Source organism: Phalacrocorax carbo, chromosome 1, assembly GCF_963921805.1.
Source record: "Phalacrocorax carbo chromosome 1, bPhaCar2.1, whole genome shotgun sequence".
NCBI lineage: Eukaryota > Metazoa > Chordata > Aves > Suliformes > Phalacrocoracidae > Phalacrocorax > Phalacrocorax carbo.
Window position 1 is genome coordinate 170,722,017 of NC_087513.1, and position 19,271 is coordinate 170,741,287.

Here is a 19,271-nt window from a genome sequence, read left to right on the forward strand (position 1 = left end):
GAGTATTAGAATGACTGTGAGTAATGGGCTATTAATTCTCATTTTCAAAATGAGACAATATGACACCATTTTTTACAGTGATGATAAAATGGCAAAATTAATTATTACTTTGCCTGTTAGAAAGTATCTAATGTTACAGACAAGTGATTTTGAAATGTTCTCTGTATAGGCAAGTGTGCACAAACTGTATGACTGGACAAAACAGAAATTAAGTATGGCTGTTTCTTAGGAAACAAGGCATTACAGCTTGTCACAGTATCTGTAAACTGTACGGCTTGACATACCAGCAGTAGTTCCAATGGAGTGGAAATCTATTCAGAGAAGAGTCCAATATAACTCAAGCCTGAGTAAACGATGTCCAGAAACTTTATGGGCTGAGCTTTTCTTTAAACAAGGAAAACACATGTTTTTTTCTGGTTAACTCTGCGTGACTGTTAGCATATATGTGAACTGGGAAGACATCCTTGTAGGTGTGCCTGCAGATGAGGAGGCACACACAGCAGACATATTGATAAGGACATAGATTAAATTCACACATACAAATGCATAAACACATATACTCGCAATTGTGCACAAAGGGGAAGTTTTCAAAATATTTTTAAAATAAATTTATTTAATTATTTTTGATGTCTCAGCTGAGTTCGCTAATAAATTTGAACCACCGTATAAAACTGGATTTTACACACCAGCTGAGAATACCTTAGTAATATAGCAGATGGATAGATGAACATTGTCAAAAGGGGATTCAGTTACCTATTCCAACTGCACCTGTGTCTTCAACACTGTAGTGAGTTGACCTTGGTCAGCTGCCAAACACCCACCCAGTCTCTCTGTCACTCCCCCTCTTCAAGAGAACAAGGTAGAAAATAAGATGAGAAACCTCATGTGTTGAAATAAAGACAGGGAAATCACTTACCAATTACCATCATGGACAAAACAGACTCAACTAGGGAAAAAAAAAAAAAAATAGAGTTGAATGATGAAAAACAAGGACAAAACAAAAACACCTTTTGCTCTGCTCCTTCCTATTCTTCCCAGGCTCAACTTCACTCCTTCATTTCCAACTTCACCACCACCCCCGCCTCCAAGCTGCACAGCGGGATGGGGAATGGGGACTGTGGTCAGTCCATAACAGCTCCTCTCTGCCGTTCCTTCCTCATAGTTTTCCCCTGCTCCAGCATGAGTCCTTTCCATGGGGTACAGTCCTTCAAGAACAGGCTGCTTCAGTGTGGGTCGCCCATGGTGCACAGGTCGTGCAAGAAAATCTCCTCCTGCCTGGGCTCGTCTCCATGGGCTGCAGTTCCTGCCAGAAGCCTGCTCTGGCAAGGGGTCTCCATGCACTGCAGTGTGGTATGTGGTCCACCATGGGCCTCTCTACAGGCTGCAGTGGATATCTGCCCCACGGTGGAGCACCTCCTCCCACTTCTTCTTCAGTGACCTTGGTATCTGGATAGGTGCTTCACATTTTCTCACTCCTCTCTCCCACCTGCTGTTGCACAACATTTTTATCCTTTCTTAAATATGTTATCACAGAGACACTATCAGGTTTGGCTAGTGGCAGGTCCATCTTGGAGCCAGCTGGAACTGTCTCTGTGTGACACTGGGGGCAGCTTCTGGTGTCTTCTTACAAAAATCACCCCTGGAGTCCCCCCACTGCCAGCACCTTGCCATGGACACCCAACACAAAGACCTGGCTTAGAGTGCTATGGATCACTCTCTGAAGAGGCTCTTTTCTCTCACTTGGCAGACTAGATGACTAGCCATGGTAAGATCAGAGGAGCCCCACAGCAGCACATCAAGAAAAACAAAATCCAAGTGTACTTGAGCCTGACAGAATCAACAGAAAGATATTCACAGCACCCCAAGCTGGGGTTCAACAAGTCATTGTGAACTAGGCAGCCAGGTACTTCCATTTTCTTTCATCTTTCATTCTTTTTCTTAGGTATTATGTATAGATGATTTTTCTTAACTACCGCATTCAAGCTGAGAGTTTATTAGAGTTTGTCTATAACTTTGTTGGTATATGTGTATATATTTATACACACATACACAGTATATCTATAACATTTCAAAGAAATAATTATGCTTCCATTATAATAATTAGGACTTATAAACCTCTACTATGAAAAATCATTTAAAATGTATTATAACTGAGCATGTCCAGAGAAGGGCAACAAAGCTGGTGAAGGGTCTGGAGAGCAGGTCCTCTGAGGACCAGATGAGGGAGCTGGGGCTGTTTAGCCTGGAGAAGAGGAGGCTGAGGGGAGACCTTGTCACTCTCTACAACTACCTGAAAGGAGGTTGTAGTGAGGTGGGGGTTGGTCTCTTCTCCCAAATGACTAGTGATAGGATGAGAGGAAACGGCTTCAAGCTGCATCATGGGAAGTTTAGATTAAATATTAGGAAAAATTTCTTCACTGAAGGAGTGGTCAGGCATTGGAACAGGCTGTCCAGAGAGGTGGTGGAGTCACCACCCCCGGAGGTGTTCAAAAAACTTATAGACGTGGCACTTCAGGGCATGGGTTAGGAGGCCTGGGGGTGTTGGGTTGATGGCTGGACTTGATCCTGGAAGTGTTTTCCAACCTTAATGATACTATGATTCTACGACTCTATAACTGCTTCTTGCGAAGGCAAACTTTATGCCTTCATTTTAAAAAGAGAAATTATTTGTAAAAGCCTAATCTGACAGAACTGCCAGTAAGTGCTGATGGGAGATACCAGGAGGCTCAAGAAGAGAAATCCCCGCAGCCAGCTGGCACAGGGCTGTCACAGGACTCTCCCAAGGAGGTTGTTACCACATGGAGGAAGTGCTGGAATTAAATCTCCATTGCTCAAAAATTTGTGTTTTGTTCAAAAAGATCCTAAATAATAGAATCTCACACAGTATCATGGCTCAAATACTTTTGCAGCCAGCAACAGACTGCATCAACTATTTCCTACAAATGTAGGAGCTAAAGTTCAGAAAAGAACTCAAAGTTCAGAAGAAAAATCCCTCCAGCATACCAAGCTGAGTGGTGCAGTTGATTTGCTAGAGGGAAGAAGGGATGCCATCTAGAGGGACCTTGACAGGCTTGAGGAGTGGGCCCACATGAACCTCATGAAGTTCAACAAGGCCAGGTACAAGGCCCTGCACCTTGGCTGGGCCAATCCCTATATCCATACAGACTGGGGGATTAACTGATTGAGAGCAGCCCTGCCAAGAAGGACTTGGGGGTACTAGTGGATGAAAAAATGGACATAAGCCAGCAACCCAAAAAGCCTAGAAAGCCAACCGTGTCCTGGGCTGCATCAAAAGAAGCGTGGTTAGCAGGCTGAAGGAGGTGATTATCCCACTCTACTCCACATTCATGAGACCCCACCTGGAGTACAGCATCCAGCCTCGGGGTCCCCAGTTCAAAAAACACCTGGACCTGTTGGAGCAGGTCCAGAAGAGGGCCATAGAAATGATCCAAGGGCTGGAACAACTCTCCTGTGAGGAAATGTTGACAGAGTTGGGGTTGTTCAGCCTGCAGGAGAATGCTCCTGGGAACACCTTATTGTGGCCCCTTTCAGTATTGGAAAGAGGCTTATAAGAAAGATGGAGAAAGACTTTTTACCAAGACCTATAGTGACAGGACAAGGGGCAATGGTTTTAAACTGAAAGAGGGTAGATTTATGTTGGACATAAGGAAAAAATTTTTTATGATGGGGGTGGTGAGACTCTAGAACAGAGAAGTTGTAGATGCCCCATCACTGGAAGTGTTCACGGTCAGGTTGGATGGGTCTTTGAGCAACCTGATCTAATTGAAGATATCCCTGCCTATGGCAGGGGAGTTTGACTAGGTGATCTTCAAAGGCCCCTTCCAATCCAAACCATTCTATGATTCTTCAGAAATACTGCTAGGTAATTCAACAGTCAACTCCTCTGTCACTAAGGAAAAGAATAGCACTTTTTTTCAGCACAAAAGATGTTTACAGGTCATTGCACACAACACTGAGACTGGGACAGCTCAGATGTGTACAGCTTGTTGGCAATGTAATTTTATGAACGGGTGACTAAACAACAGCATTAAGGAATTGCTGCTGTGTGACCCCAGACAGGCTGCATATCCTCCCACCTGTTTCTAGCCTGTCTACTTGAAATCTAACTTTTCTGAGAAGACATTATCATTATCTTCTGTCTGTATTATTCAATGTCTGGTACAATATGGTCTCTCCCAGCTAGGACCACTACCTGCTATTGTGACATAAAGAGCAAATAATAGTATTCCAAAGTATTTCAATACTACCTAGTTATTCCTTAAACTGGATATTATTCCCAAGCGTCTTCTAACATTATAATTTTTCCCTTAAAATGCAATGTACCCATCAGCATGGCAATCTGTATTTTTATTGTCTCTAATATGCTACTTCCTTTCTTCTTGTCTTTCCTTCTTTCCCTCTCTTCTTCTTTCTATCTACCTATCTATCAAGGGTGTACCTGAATGACTTACAAATATCTTCTCATTGTCTTATTTTTAAGTCACATCTGTTATTATCACATCTCCAATTATTTTTTTCAAAGCAGAAGCTCCCCTCCAAACAAAGAAACAAAAGCTGTAATAACAGATAGAGTGACTTATCTGTACGTATTTTCACCATTATTTCACAGGAAATTTTGAAGCATCCATCTTCATGGCATTGTTCCATCCTGCTTGAAGGATTATGGCAGTCTGTATTCAAAGGACGAAAGCAAAGTTAGGATTATCTGTGGAACTCCAGACATATCCAGTGTTTCCCTATCTTTCCTAACTATTAAATACTAAGCTGTTCCCTGGAGGTCCTTATTAGGCCTATTTTTTTTCCCATCTTAAAAGTTATCCTCAGACATGATAATTTTAGATTTAGGATCACAGTACTTTCTGATGCATGGGACAAACGAACTCTGCCGTAACTAGTTTGCAACTCCATTCCTTGATTTCAAATACATGTAATGGTTAACTGCTTGCTTCTTTTTTCTTCTGCTGTTTCACCATAAAAATATAAGTAGGTGTGCTTTTTGACCTCTCCCCTTTCCTCACACCACCACCTGCCAATGAAGACGTTCTACAGCATAAATAATTAATGCTGTTATCTTAATTCCTAGGCTGCTACCAAGAAGCGTGGCCTCTTCACAGCTTCCTGTCTGTTTCCTGAGTCATTGCTGCATCCATAATGAAGTGCAACACGAATGTAACATTAAAGCTGCAAATTTAAATACACAGATGTTTAAACACACTCTCACAGTAATGCTAGACGAGCAGAGCTGAATATGTCTTCTATTTCTGACACTTAGCAAATGGAAGGTCTTGCAAAAAAATCTGTAGGTAGCAGAAGGAACTTGACTCCATACAGTATGAAGACTCCCTCTTTATCCATGATAAAGATCCTATGTCTCTGTGATTTCTGCAGTATTGATGGCAGCTGTACAGCAAAAATTGCTTCTCAGTTTACCTCCAAGACCCAGAAGCAGGAAACACAAGAATTCGTTTCCTTCTGCAATCACAAGGTAGGCTGATATGAAGCAGTTTCAGATTTTTCCCAGAAGAAACACATTAATGATGGGCACTGCTTATGAAGCATCATTAGCTCAGATTCACAGTCAGTAAAATTGTGTTAAAGACCATGTCGGAATCTTTAACAAGACCTGTTCTCTGATGGATTTCAGTCTCCAAACAAGTGCTTACTCAGATGTGCTCCACAGCCTTACAGAGGAGTTGTAGTGTTGTGATACCATATTGTTGTGTTGGTTAGGTTGCAAATTGTCAGGTAAGAGACATTGCCCATAAGACTGAAACAGACATTAGAGTCATTGCTGCTGGCACAAGCATGGGATGATAGTGAATACAAGGATGGCACTTGCTATCACATTTAGAATCACCTATAGAAAGCCTAAATACATAATCTGTTTTATTGCATGCCAGAGAGGAACAACTTGAAGTACCAATGAGCCACAATACTGGTGCTCTCAGAATTTCAGAAAGTACCTCCGTTTGTTTAGGACTTCAGGGGATGGCCAGTCATTGGTTTACGTTATTAAAATGGAGATAATCCCTTTGGTTCAATTCAGCTACCTTCCATAGGCACCTAAAGCCATTTGAGATGCCCTAGGGCATCCTACCTGCACTTCTGCTACTACCACAAGGTCACCAGACTCCCATAACTCCCGTATCATATCTGCCAGGCCCGTGAACATGTCTGAGATACTTTAGGGCATGTACAATGGCCTAAGGCACGTATGTATGGATGATCAACTTGAGCCCTTAGCAATAGACTAGAATTAATCTCACCTGAAACAAGCATTTAGTCTAAATTGCTTTCCCAGGCTCTGGCCTGTTATTAGTGGAGAAATACAGGCACCTTCAAAGGGTATTCATTCCTTACTAAAGTAGATATCCAAGGTGACTGAGACGAACTGTCTTTGGAAATTTACATTTACTTTGTTCAGGAATACAAGATTTATAGTAAGTGACTATTCACTTATTTATCTACTAATGCAATTTTAAGTATTTTCCTATGGATAAGTGTATTAGAATTAGTACATATTTTATCCCAAATATTATTTAAAATAAGGCAGCTGGAATGTTAAAGTTCCTAAAGTCTCCAAACACAGTAGTTTGACTTCTGTTTTATTTAGTACCTTGTAAAGTTTTTGGTTTTCAATGGAACAAAGCTCTTTTTTCCCTTAATGTTCAAAATATTGTTTTCACAATGTGGAAACAAGTGAAATTTACACTTTTGAGAAGGAGTATCATGAGGCCTACCCTTGAGTTATATTTCCCAATTCCAGTTTAGTGGTGCACACAGATGGGCCTGTCTTTAATTTAAAGATTAATTTCGAGAGAATGTGGTTTTCTAAGGCAGCAGTTTCCAGCCTTTTTACCATACTGAAAATCCCTCGTATGTATTCCCATGGAGGCTCCAATATATATGCAACAAATTTAAGCGGTGTTTTCTTGTTTAATTTAGTATGTCCTCATATTTGTTGGTGAAATCCTTAATATAGACTATTGGTTGAAGAAGATAGGCTACTGGTATCCAATTTCAAAATACAGAAGGGTAACAACAGCTACCAGACCTATATTTTAAATATAATTAATCAAATAAACCAGCATAAGCAAACAGACAAATGACCAACCCCTTTGTTAGGGACTGGAAGGCAAGAAGTGTGAAGTCACATCCTACCAGAAGGCAACACCCATTAAACATGTTCAAGTTGTTATTTTGTTGTTTTTTTGTAAATTAAGATTTCTTAAAACTCTGAATAAGATTTTTAAGACTTTTTTCCCTATAACCAGATGAGATGAACCCTACTGCCTTTATTGTCTGAACAACTACACGTGTTAAAATAGCTGGAAATCTCATCACAATATCCAGAAATATATAAGAAATACTGCTAATAAATTTAATTGCATAACACAGATTACTCCAATAACTTGCCTTCAAATACAAGAAAGAGCATCCCCAATATAATATCATTATTCAAAATGAGTAAGGCTGTGAATCATATCAGAAGAAAGTGACCAAAGTTTTCTTAGAAAGACCTTCACAAAATTTGGGAACTAAAGAAGCAGATTTCAGAGGAAAAGTCCACCTCATAATGGAAAAAGTTTCTTACTGGAAGTGCTTCCTAACCTCCACATGAAAACCATCTATGGGACAGCAGCTTTCAAGTTCTCCATTACCTTCATTTGAGTGGAAGGTAATTTGGAAATTGAAATAAAAATAAATTTATTGCAAAGCTAATGTGGATAGGAAAAATAATCCTGTCCCAGAACAAATGGTTTTGTCATACTGTCCATTATATATTTGCTCCTGTGCCCTCTTAATGAACTCATGAATGCAATACATAACAGCTCACAGAAGTTATATACAGCGTCTCTTCAAATTTTGATTATGATGACATCTCGATATCTGCTGTTGGTGCTTTTGTGTACATCTAGCTTCTCACATGCTAATAAGTTAAATACCTCTAATTTCATAAAAGATTAAAAGGTCAGAAGCACAGAGTTGTTCCATGGTACAGAAGAATAAACATAGCACAGTAAAAAAAAAGTGTGTGTTGCCCACCAAAACCCTGGAGAATGTAAGGAAAATAGTACTGTACTAATACGGCATGTTATTTAAAGTCATAGAACAAAAGGGAGGAATGGAGGCTAAATCAGCCTTCCCTTATAAAGAAAGACTACTGAAAGGAAGACTTCTTTGTGTTCATGAATGCAAGAAGGCTGGAGCTCAAACATGTGACAGCAACAATGAAACTTCTTGACATTTATGTCACTCAATTTTAGGACAATGTCTGCCACATCTGATGTAATGCTCACCCTTCACTAAAAACAAAGGGATTCAAGGGAGAGGGTGGCTGCCACAAACACTGAACATGCATTGGAAGCCACTAGCAGAAAGGGATGCTTGTCCTCCACTGCCTAGTGAGCTTCCCCAGAGGACTCACCAAGCTTTGTCTCTCAGCCAAACACATAATAGAAAGATCCTGTTCACCTGAAGAGAGTCAGGGATTAAATATTGGATGGAAACACAAATCAGGACTTCAGTATTATGCAGAGAGATTTCTCATTTTCTATCGGTTAAGTCCTGACACTTTGACAAAGGGAAGAGTTACACACCAATTAATTTCTCAGTATGTTTACATCATGGGGTCTGCTGAAATTTGCAGAATTTCCCTCACTACCCAACGTAATTTAATACCATCCTTAAAGTAATTATTTCCATTTTGCCTTTTTACCCATGATAATATCAGTCTCTTGTATTATATCCAACAAGTATGCTTAATAATTGTCTCATAATTTACTCAAAAATGCTTGCTTCTTACAAGCCACCATTGCCTGAATACAATTGTTGTCTATCAGCCATATTGTGTAGGGGAAAAAATAACATTTTAAGTGAGATTAAGGGTATATATTTGAAAGGACAGATTCACAGAATGCTGGCTTTTACTCTTTCACTAGCAAATCTGAAAACCAGTCATCACAAAAGGGAGAAAAACATGATCAAAGTCCAATTTTCTTCCATATAACCTTCCACCTGTTAATCTGATACATTTGCTGTTCAAGAGAAAGGGAAGGTATCAAAACTTTCCTCCAATTTAGCTGAAACACTACAAGTCACAGGTAGCTACTGTTGGTCACGTGAGGGATTCCTTGTTTTCAGCTGATAAATCTAAATGGTCTGTAACCATAAATTTGTAAGAAGAGGATGAAAAAAACAGCACTGGATCTGCTGGAGCTGTATGAGAAGGAAGACATTCACACAGAATCACAGAATCACAGGTTGGAAGGGCCCTCAGGGATCATCTAGTCCAACCTTTCTGGGAAGAGCGCAGTCCTAGACAAGATGGCCCAGCACCCTGTCCAGACAACTCTTGAAAGTGTCCACCGTGGCCAAGTCAACCACTTCCCTGGGGAGGTTATTCCAATGGCTGACTGTTCTCACTGTGAAAAATGTCCCTCTCGTGTCCAATCGGAATCTCCCCAAAAGCAACTTGTGTCCATTCCCCCTTGTCCTCTCCATGTCACTCCTTGTAAAAAGGGAGTCTCCATCTTCTTTGTAGCTACCCCTTAAGTACTGGTACATGGTGATGAGATCCCCTCTGAGCCTCCTTTTCTCAAGGCTGAACAAACCCAGTTCTCCCAGCCTATCCTCGTATGGCAGCTTCCCAGTCCTTTGATCATCTTGGTGGCCCTTCTCTGGACTTCTTCCAGCCTGTCCACATCCTTTTTTGTACAGCGGGGACCAGAACTGCACACAGTACTCCAGGTGTGGCCTGACAAGCACTGAGTAGAGTGGGATAATGACATTTTTAGCTCTGCTGGTGATGCCCTTTTTGATGCAACCCAGCATCCTGTTGGTCTTCTTGGCCACAGCAGCACACTGTTCGCTCATGTTCAGCTTTCTGTCCACCAGGACCCCCAGGTCTCTTTCCACAGAGCTGCTCTCCAGCCAGGTGGATCCCAGTCTGTGCTGCATTCCCAGATTATGTTTTCCCAGGTACATGATCTTCCACTTCTCTTTGTTGAACTTCATAAGGTTCTTGTTGGCCCACTCTTCCAGCCTATCCAGATCTTCCTGATGAGCAGCTCTCCTTTCTGGAGTGTCTACTTCCCCACTCAATTTGGTGTCATCTGCAGACTTCATCAGGCTACACTTGATCCCGTTACCCAGATCACTTGTAAAGATGTTGAAAAACATTGGGCCCAATATTGATCCCTGGGGGACCCCACTTGTGACAGGTTGCCACTTTGAAAAAGAGCTATTTACCGCCACCCTTTGGGTGCAGCCCATCAGCCTATTCCCCACCCACTGCACAGACCACTTGTCTAGGCCATAACGCATTAATTTCTCCAGGAGGAGGCTGTGGGGGATCGTATCAAAGGCCTTGGAGAAGTCCAGGTAGACAATGTCCACCGCCTGCCCCATGTCAACCAGGCAAGTCACTTTGTCATAGAAGGCCACCAGGTTTGTCAAGTACGATCTGCCCTTAGTGAAGCCATGTTGGCTTTTCCCAATCACGTGCTTCATTTGACTTGTGATGGCCCCTAGGAGGATTAGTCCTATAACTTTCCCAGGGATTGAAGTAAGGCTGATGGGCCTATAGTTACCTGGATCCTCCCTCGAGCCTTTCTTGTAGATAGGGGTAACATTTGCCTTCTTCCAGTCCTCTGGGACATCCCCTGTTCTACAAAAGACTGTAGCTAGCATGATGTAAAAGCCACAAATGCAAAAGCTCCAGATACCAGGGGGAACACCAAAAAAAATGAGCAGAGGTAAAGCCAACAGGGTTGGTATTAGCTCCAGACATAATAAAGGTATCTGTACAGGGCAGGGTTTAGCTGCTACAGCATAATGTAGGGCCATTCGAGACCCCAGCACCCGACTGACCAGATATGACACCAGACTTTCGAGATCTCAGTACCCTTATTTAGGGCAGGTAGGATAGTCTAGAATATCTCAGATGGCAACTGTATCCCACCCTACGTGCCTAAACTGTCATCATAGCCCACCCAGTGGAATCTAGAGAGCTATTAGCTGACTAAATGTAGGTTAGAGTGAGCTAGGTAGCTCTGCAGGCTTCACTGCCTGTATTAACTAAACAGTCTCCATTGGCTAAAATTGGCTTAACGTCTCCCTCACAGCTAGGCATACAACTCTACTGAGACTCACTTTCAGGTGTCCACTTTGAAGATGAATATCATCCCAAATGCACGGTCTCAATTAGTGCCTTAGCATAGGCCTTTAGTGCCATTTGAGGTGGTACAGGGCATCTGAGATACCTGGATGCCATTGGAAGATCTGACTTGAGACCTGTGGGAAACCTGAACCCTTCAGGACCAGTGGTGGGAGGCCAGGAAGAACAGCTAGGTTGTCCAGGGCTTTTCAAATGTCCCTAAACACTATATTTAGGAAAAAGGAAACAAAATCTATTTACTCAGCATCTGAACTTGAATCATGCCATATCTGCCCCATTAAGATCTTCAATAGCAGACTCATGTGCATACTCAAAGTCCCTTCTTGTAATAGTAGTCTGCAAATAGATGCCAAGTCTACAGGGCCTTTCAAATTAATTTTCCAGCTGAGGAGAGATAGGAACAACTCTTGCTTTAGCCCCAGTACTACAAACATGGACATGGACCCCTTGTGACATGTCATGCTTCAGTAAGATGGAGGCAAGCTCTCCCTCAAAAATATCAAAACAATACCAAAGTCCAGTTTCGGGGAAAACTCTGCCTCAAGAATTTAATCAGCATAAATATATTCTGTTATTGCATGGATATCTTACTTGTCTTACTTATAAGCCTTATCTTACTCTGATAAGACTGCTTGTAAACAGAAAGTTTCCAGGGCCACGAGCTGGAAAGACCCAACTCATCTCAGGAGCCAAGCCTTTCCCACCTGCTAAGAAAAGAAACCTGCAAGATCACATTTAACAGTGTCACCCGCTGATATATTTCATATCAAGGCAGTGTAACTGGTGTGAGAACTAACAGACAGTACCACTGCGTGGAAGATTCCTCCTACTAGTCTCTCTTTTGCTGTCATGATTTCACAGGAGAAAATGCTGGAGTATTACAGAACACCGCACAGCCAGGTAACTGACCTCCCCTGTTCTCTCCAGCATTCTGAGCCCTCTGAGCACCCACACTGCAAAAATGCTACTTTGCTACTGGGACCTCTTTAGGAACGAACCATCTAATGCCTTTCAAAACAGAAATCAAGCGAACTTTGGGGACTAGCTCACTGTGGAGACCACTGGTAAAAGACATATAGAGCAGACTGATGCAAAGTTGAATCCCTCAACCCTGCACTGTCCTGCTACACTGAAAAATATGAACAAGTAAGTGTGCACCACTTTCCCCATGGGCATGGATCATTCCCTAAGGCAGATCCAACAGGCAGTGTAGGTTTAGCCTTAGACACTAGCCCCAAGGGAGAAATGCAGAACTTCTTCATTCCACTGGGATTCTTCATTGCAGACAAGACAGGAATAAGCAGATAGATTGGATTGTCTTTCTAAATGTCACACTTTACCCACACGTGACAAATGCAGACAAATTTCTGTGTTAGGAAGGTAAATATTAGGCAAACTGTGCATGCTGGATTGCAAAATGCAGTCTGTCATGAGCAATGCTGAAAGTAAGAACAGCTGTTGTAAGCAGGTGGGGAACCTCAAGAATATGGGGCAAAACTACTAGACACCAGGATAATGATGAAAACAGAGAATGCTTCAACTTGAAGGGGCAATCTACTTCAAAAGATGAGTTATCATAATTCAGAAAGATGAGAGCCAATATGTGGTGCCTAGAAGGAGGAGTTCAAAGTAGGAAGAGGAAGGAAAGGAAGAAGGTAGTTCAGGCTTTGGAATCCTTTGACTTTCAGGAGAACCAAAGAGAAAATGCCTCAGAGCACTTGCTTCTGTATCTTGCAAAACACCCTTTACCCTTACCTTTTCCTTTTCACCTCATCCTGCTGTGTGCAATCCTGCGTCAAATGTTGTGAAATACAAGTCTTCATGTCAGCTCAGGAGTAGCAAATGTCTGGCTTCACAGAGACACATGGTGGCTTCTCTAATGCTGTTTTAGACCACAGAGGAGAGGTGGAAAGAAATACAGGCATGTTATCATCAGGGTTTTTTTTTAAGATTCTACAAGGCAATCAACCAATATAGCGCAGTACGCACCATGCTTTATTTAGTAACCTCCTCTAATATTACAATTGAAAATGATAGCTAAAAACCCACCATGTGGTATAGATTAATCCCACTTTAATTTATAACAATTGCCACTGGATTGCAAACTGTTTCTCTGTACTGTTTATTATATAATCGCTATAAGAATTGGAAAAGAAACCATACAATGTTGATAAAAAACACATGCACTGGTCATCATCCCAGAATACAGGAGCAAAGTCTGAGCTAAATTAGAGAGCTGATAAATATATTAACACAGCACCAATACTGCATAATGAAATCTTTTAAGTAACATAGAGAAAAGGAATAAAGTTATTAAAAATAAATGTCTTTTTCTACAATGGTACATGCAAGGGGTCTCCACTGTATTAAAGCATATAAAAATAATGGAGAAGGAAATTGAGTTGTGAGCACTGAGATTTTCTACATTTTCTTATTTTTAATGTAGAATTCAGGGAGGTGTCTAAGACAATATACTACAGTTTCATGTATAAATGAAGCAGTAAGTTTCAGTAACTTAAAATTAATTTAGAATAAAATTGAAGTTTAGCCCCAAATGGAATTGAGTTGTGAAATAGTCCTGTCAAAAATGAATGGAGATCTAAATTTAAAATGACTGTTGGCTAACAGAATAGCGGAATATTGGTTAAAGACTGTGATTTGAAGCCCGCAATTACTAAAAAAGGAGATAAAACCAAGTCTTTAAGGAGAAGTATCTGGCCTATGTAAGCCATCATTTCAACTTGTTACCAAGTTAGCAATATTTACTTTCCTTCTTAGTTTTATAAATATAAAATCACTTTTAAAACACCACCGTACAAATCTTAATCTGACTCTTATGCTAATGTTTCTGAAAAATGTCAAAAAAGGAAATATTTCTTTATCTACCAGTAATGCTTTTATACCATATTTGCTCTCTCTTTACTTAAAAAAAAAAAAAGGCAAAAAAACCCTCAATTTCCATATGACAGTACTCACCAAATCATTTGGCCATTTTATTAAAATATACATCAATAAGAAATGTTAAAAATCAGAAGTGACATTATTTTGGAGGGTGAATTGCTAATAAAGCAACACAGATTTTCATCCTGTGTGAATCAGCTGGACCATGACGAGATCACATTAGCACTAATTAAAATGATATTTTTTTGTGCAGTTTTTGTTAATCCAGCTTCATTGGACTCAAAAGGATTTTTGAAATCTGTAATAAAAGCTATTATGTAACCTTACTCTGGTTCTCTTGCATCGGGTTACTGTGTGAAATTTCCCTATAATAAACCATATTTTCTTAAAACTCTCACTCAATAAAATCAATATTAAGTTTTTTACTATTATAGCTGTTTTTTTCCAATATATGATCCTCATTTAATTAAAAAAAATTAAAGCTTTAATTTATTTTTGCTTGATGAACAAGAAAAATATCATATTAAAGGCAACATTTTGCCATGTTTCTCTTTCTCCCTCACTTTCCCAGGTCCCTGTTGTTCCCAATGTATAATTTGCAAAACATATTGCTTCAATACTTACAATGAGAGAGGCGGCCCAGCTGTGGGAGGGAAAGGACAGCAGTCTCCAATATTACCATAATAATCTGCCTAAGGTCCCATGAGCCCTCTGGAGTATACAATTCTCTATACTGCAGGCCCCAGCTGGAGAATGTTCTCTTGACATGTATGCCAACCTCTGCCTGCAGGCAAAATAAAAAAAGGCAGAGAAGTAATCATGAAAATAAAAAATCTTGTCAACTGTGGTAGGATGCAGTTTCCATGTTTTTTTGCTCACGTAGGCAGTCATTGTGCTAACAAAATGATAGGAGACTTTAAAAGACTGCAGCTGGTACATGTTTTGCTGGAGAGGGGAGAACATCATGTGCCACACTAATTCTGCAATTCTAACTTTGGGGGAAAAAATGAGCGGTGATATTGTATTACTGTCAATATGCATGACAGCTTTATTTACCTCCTCCTCCGATGGCTGCTCATTACAGCCTTTAAGCAGGAAAGTGAAACCCTGACAGTATTGTGCTAATTGCAAAGGGCCAGACTGTGATCCTCATTGTTTTGTGTTGGGTGGCTGGGGGTTTATTTCACGGTGATGAGGGCTCTCAGGCAAACACTCTTGCTGGCTCAGTGGGACTAATTGGGAGGTAAACGCCCATCGCTGTGAAAGCCATGCAATTGGCTCAGTGAACTTTGCAAGAAAAAAAACCCGTGCCTTTAAATCAAATAATGCAAGAAACGGAAAAGGTGGTTGGAAGACGCATGTATAAGGTCAAAGACCAAATCCATGCTTTTACCCTTCAGTTTCAAACTCAGTTTGAACCAAGAACCCAAGGTCTTTCTTCTGATTTCATTCAGACAGATGTGTAATAGGAACAGCAGCATCACAGAGCTCAAAACAGGTCCCACGTTGTTACAGATTTCTAAAAAAATAAAAGTGGTCTTCTGTAAAGAAAAAAAAAGTGCGTGTACCAGTCGTGGGTCGGAGGCTGTATTTTCAAAACAGTGTTATCAAAGTATGATGAAGGGCTATGTATCATTTTAACCCTAATTAGCACTATAACAAGATTTTCTTTTATTTTCCTTTGCTACTAGAAAACATATTCCCGCTCAAGAGCATGATATTTCATCTCACAATAACTTCAAGGATTTTACAGGCTCCTCAGGGTGGAAGATCTTTGGTACTAAACCAGTACCTAAACTGAAGATCTTAACCCTCCAGTCTGAATGAATTCAGAATATAGCATCCATCAGAGAGTCACACATTTCTTAATCCAATGCATTTTGGATAGAGCAGATTTGTGTAACCATAAACATGTAGGCAAGTGGAGTGAAAATGGCTGTGGAAAGCTAAGAGATCAGAAAATAGCTGCTTCAGGCTCAGAGGACACAGGTGTGGGAGAGACCCAGAGACAGGGGCTGTTCCCAGCAGGAGAAGTTTCAATGCAGTCACCATCTTCCTCCTCCCTTCTAACTCCCCGCTAACCCGCACAGAGTTTTTCTTTATGTGAGTAATAAAAACAAGCCTGTTAATTTGAAAGTACTTTTCAGCTACCTCTGTGTGTGTAAGTAAATATGTATTATTTTATTCTCCAAAATCTGTTTTCATCTCCTTTGCCTCCTTTCTTCAAGCCACCTAGAAGGAACAAGAACACATTTAGCTCAATAATTGCTCTTGAAGGATATGTACAGTAGCAAGTTAAAGAGTTCGATTTGTTGTCTGAAAGTGGAAGTCATTACTTACGCTGGGTGGACTTGGGAGAGACCCTGTCTGTCTGGCACATGAATGAGACCATTCTTTAAGTCTGCCAGCCAAGCGGGGCTTAATTGAAGACGCTGGAGAATTTAAAATGAGGACAAAATGAAAACAAAATAAAATATATATTGAAACTACTGGGCCAAGGTTAAACAGTGTACAGAATATTCCATGTGGATGTAAGAGGAAAGAAGGAATCACAGCCAAAGCCTATTTAGACAGACTTGAACAATGCTCCCTCACAAACCTCCTGGAACTGAAGACCATGACTCTCCAGAAAGAAGGGGCTTTCGGAGTCCAAGGCACTAACTCTTAGGAAAAGTTTTCATGTAGCGCAGCTTTGAATATAGGTGTCTAAACTGTCTCTGCATTTCATCATGTGTAATAGGACATTACAGTCAGAATGAACAAATAAATCCCACTTCTTACCATAGAATGAGTTGGAAGCCTGGTTACCATCACTGTGGCTGAGTTAGGTATGTAACTTTGCTACCAGATTCGTCTATGTTCTTACAAGAATGGGTACAGGTTTGGGGAGGCATTCCTTCTCTGTTTTCTTGCTTGTGTTAACTATTAACATGGCTTGTGTTAACTATTTACTGTCCCGAAGTCACCGCTCCAGCACTAAACCAAACATTCCCTAGTGCACTCCCTGGCACTGTGGTCAGCCTGCACCGCACAGCCCAGATGAGAGCAACTAAACACAAACCCAACTACTCTCTGCAACAGGGTGGCCTTATCCAAGCTGCCTGCTGGGAATCAGCAGCACCCTTCCTAAACTCCCAGATTGTCCCCAGGAGCAGTTTGGTAAAGAATTACTCAGCATGGGCCAAAACCATGGGCAGAAAGATTTCCAATGCTATTTACCAGTACATATGTACAATGAATACAATTTTCTTGTATTTGAAATTAATTTAATGGAATATTTTCAGGTTAGTGAGACCACCATAAATACAAAAAAATAGATACCATCCTGCAAAGCTACTGTAAGTAGTTAAAAGAAAGTAATCTATAACTGGGTTACAGATATCTGTGAAACGTACTTTATTTGCTGGTTCAATCACCTAATAATAAATAATGTTTGATATGATATGTCATTGTGACATAAAAAACCAAAGTGAGCTTTCACACAATGTAACACATGTATATGCTAGCTTAAAAAATGTGGTTGGTTTACATCTGAAAAAATTTTATTGATCCAACCCAGAAAGAACATATAATTTGGATTTACCTGAATTTGCATTTTCCTTCAAGTAGGTGTGCTCATCGATATTAGGTATGGCAGTAGTATTTTGGTTCATAAGAAATATGAGTAGGACAGGAGGCCAGAGTCATTAGCAACAAAAAACCACTGTCTGCCAGAAAATGTATTTTAACAAGTGTCGCCCTCCCATAATCTCCAAATTACACAATTACACAATTCCATGGGTTTGCTTGATGGTAGGAGTACAAGTGGGGGTTTTGCATATTAATCTTCTCTTACTTTCTTCACCCAGTGGGATGAGAGAGACTGGTCTCACCCATTTACATTAGGCACCTATTTTTGCAGGGGAAGAAATCTGGAAGTTCTTGTCTCTCTGCAGAGTCTAATCAGCTAGCTGATTAGACAGCCAAAGTTAGGTAAAACGAATGACCTGTTCCTGTTACTTCAAGATGATTTGGAAAATCCCTCTAGGCATGAGATGTGCCAAGTGCCTTTAAAAATCCAGCTCCAGATCTCTGCAAAATCCCAACCACCTGTGTTATGTGCTCAGTTTGCGAGTAATTCTCTGATTTCCAAACTCCCTTGGCTCACGTCAGCAGAAAATATTTGCCACCAACCCAAACGGTTCCAACTGCAGATGCTGCTGAGAAGCTGGCTCACCCCTGCAGGAGGAGGTCGGGAGTTGGCACAATACCGTAGGACACTGACAAAAGCAAAAGCAAAGCAAAACGTGTATGCATGCAGCCAGGAGTTAGCCAACAGCCACGCATGTGGGATTGGGGACACCACAGCAGCTACCACAGACCTGACGCTGAAGAAGTTTATGGTGGGTGTCCACCTACGGAAAGAACAGGAGATCAGAGCATTCACCCAAACAGAAAGACAAAATGAAAACAAGCATTTCCTAAAGTGGGAATAAGTATTTCTACCCTCCACTGAGGGAGAAAGAATTGGGGATCTGTTACTTTTCTCACTGCAATGGGCCCTCGGCACCTAATCTCAGCCATGTAACATGATTGTCCAACCAATCTAGTTGCTACTCTGTGGAAAGCTACCTTCCCATGTTTCCTTAGAAAGGAAGTAGTAGACAATGATGTGTTCATCCTGGAAAAACAAAAGCTTTGTCCTCTGTGTTATTTTGGAGAGAGATTGAGACCAATCACTGAGTGTTTGGCAAATTAAAAAAAAAAAAACAAAAAAAAAACAACACAGTCTCTTTAGCCCCTGCACTGTCAAATAGTCTCCTGTCCTTTCATAAACCTTTGGATGATTCTGAAAACCCTCCAAACCTCTGTTGTGATGCTTATCTCAGAGCCCAGGAAGTGCTAATCCATCAAGGGAATATTTGCTGAACACAACACACCATTCAGAGACATGACTAGGAAAATAGGATTTGCAAGTTGCTACAGAGGAACCACCGAAACCCTGAAGGCAGAAGGAGAACAAAATATTTCCCTATGATAACAGAGATTTTCAAATAACTGAAAAAGACAAGAGAAGGTCTTTTACAGGAAAATTGTTGAGCAACATCTGAAATATTGAATGCAGCATAAACTGGGTGGACCTCCTGTCATGGCATGTTGCACTTCTGTCAAGGGTGTGAAATAAAGGGAG

General features: G+C 40.8%; 1 long non-coding RNA gene across 1 annotated transcript; it reads right to left on the bottom strand.

The window, feature by feature from the left end:
- Nucleotides 1-12,892: 12,892 nt before the first annotated feature.
- LOC135317755 (uncharacterized) lies at nucleotides 12,893-16,999 on the bottom strand. Its single transcript, XR_010376448.1, has 5 exons — nucleotides 16,883-16,999; nucleotides 16,253-16,333; nucleotides 15,495-15,642; nucleotides 14,726-14,885; nucleotides 12,893-13,082 (listed from the first exon to the last, which is right to left on the bottom strand). It is a non-coding gene; the product is annotated as an uncharacterized LOC135317755 (long non-coding RNA).
- Nucleotides 17,000-19,271: the final 2,272 nt, after the last annotated feature.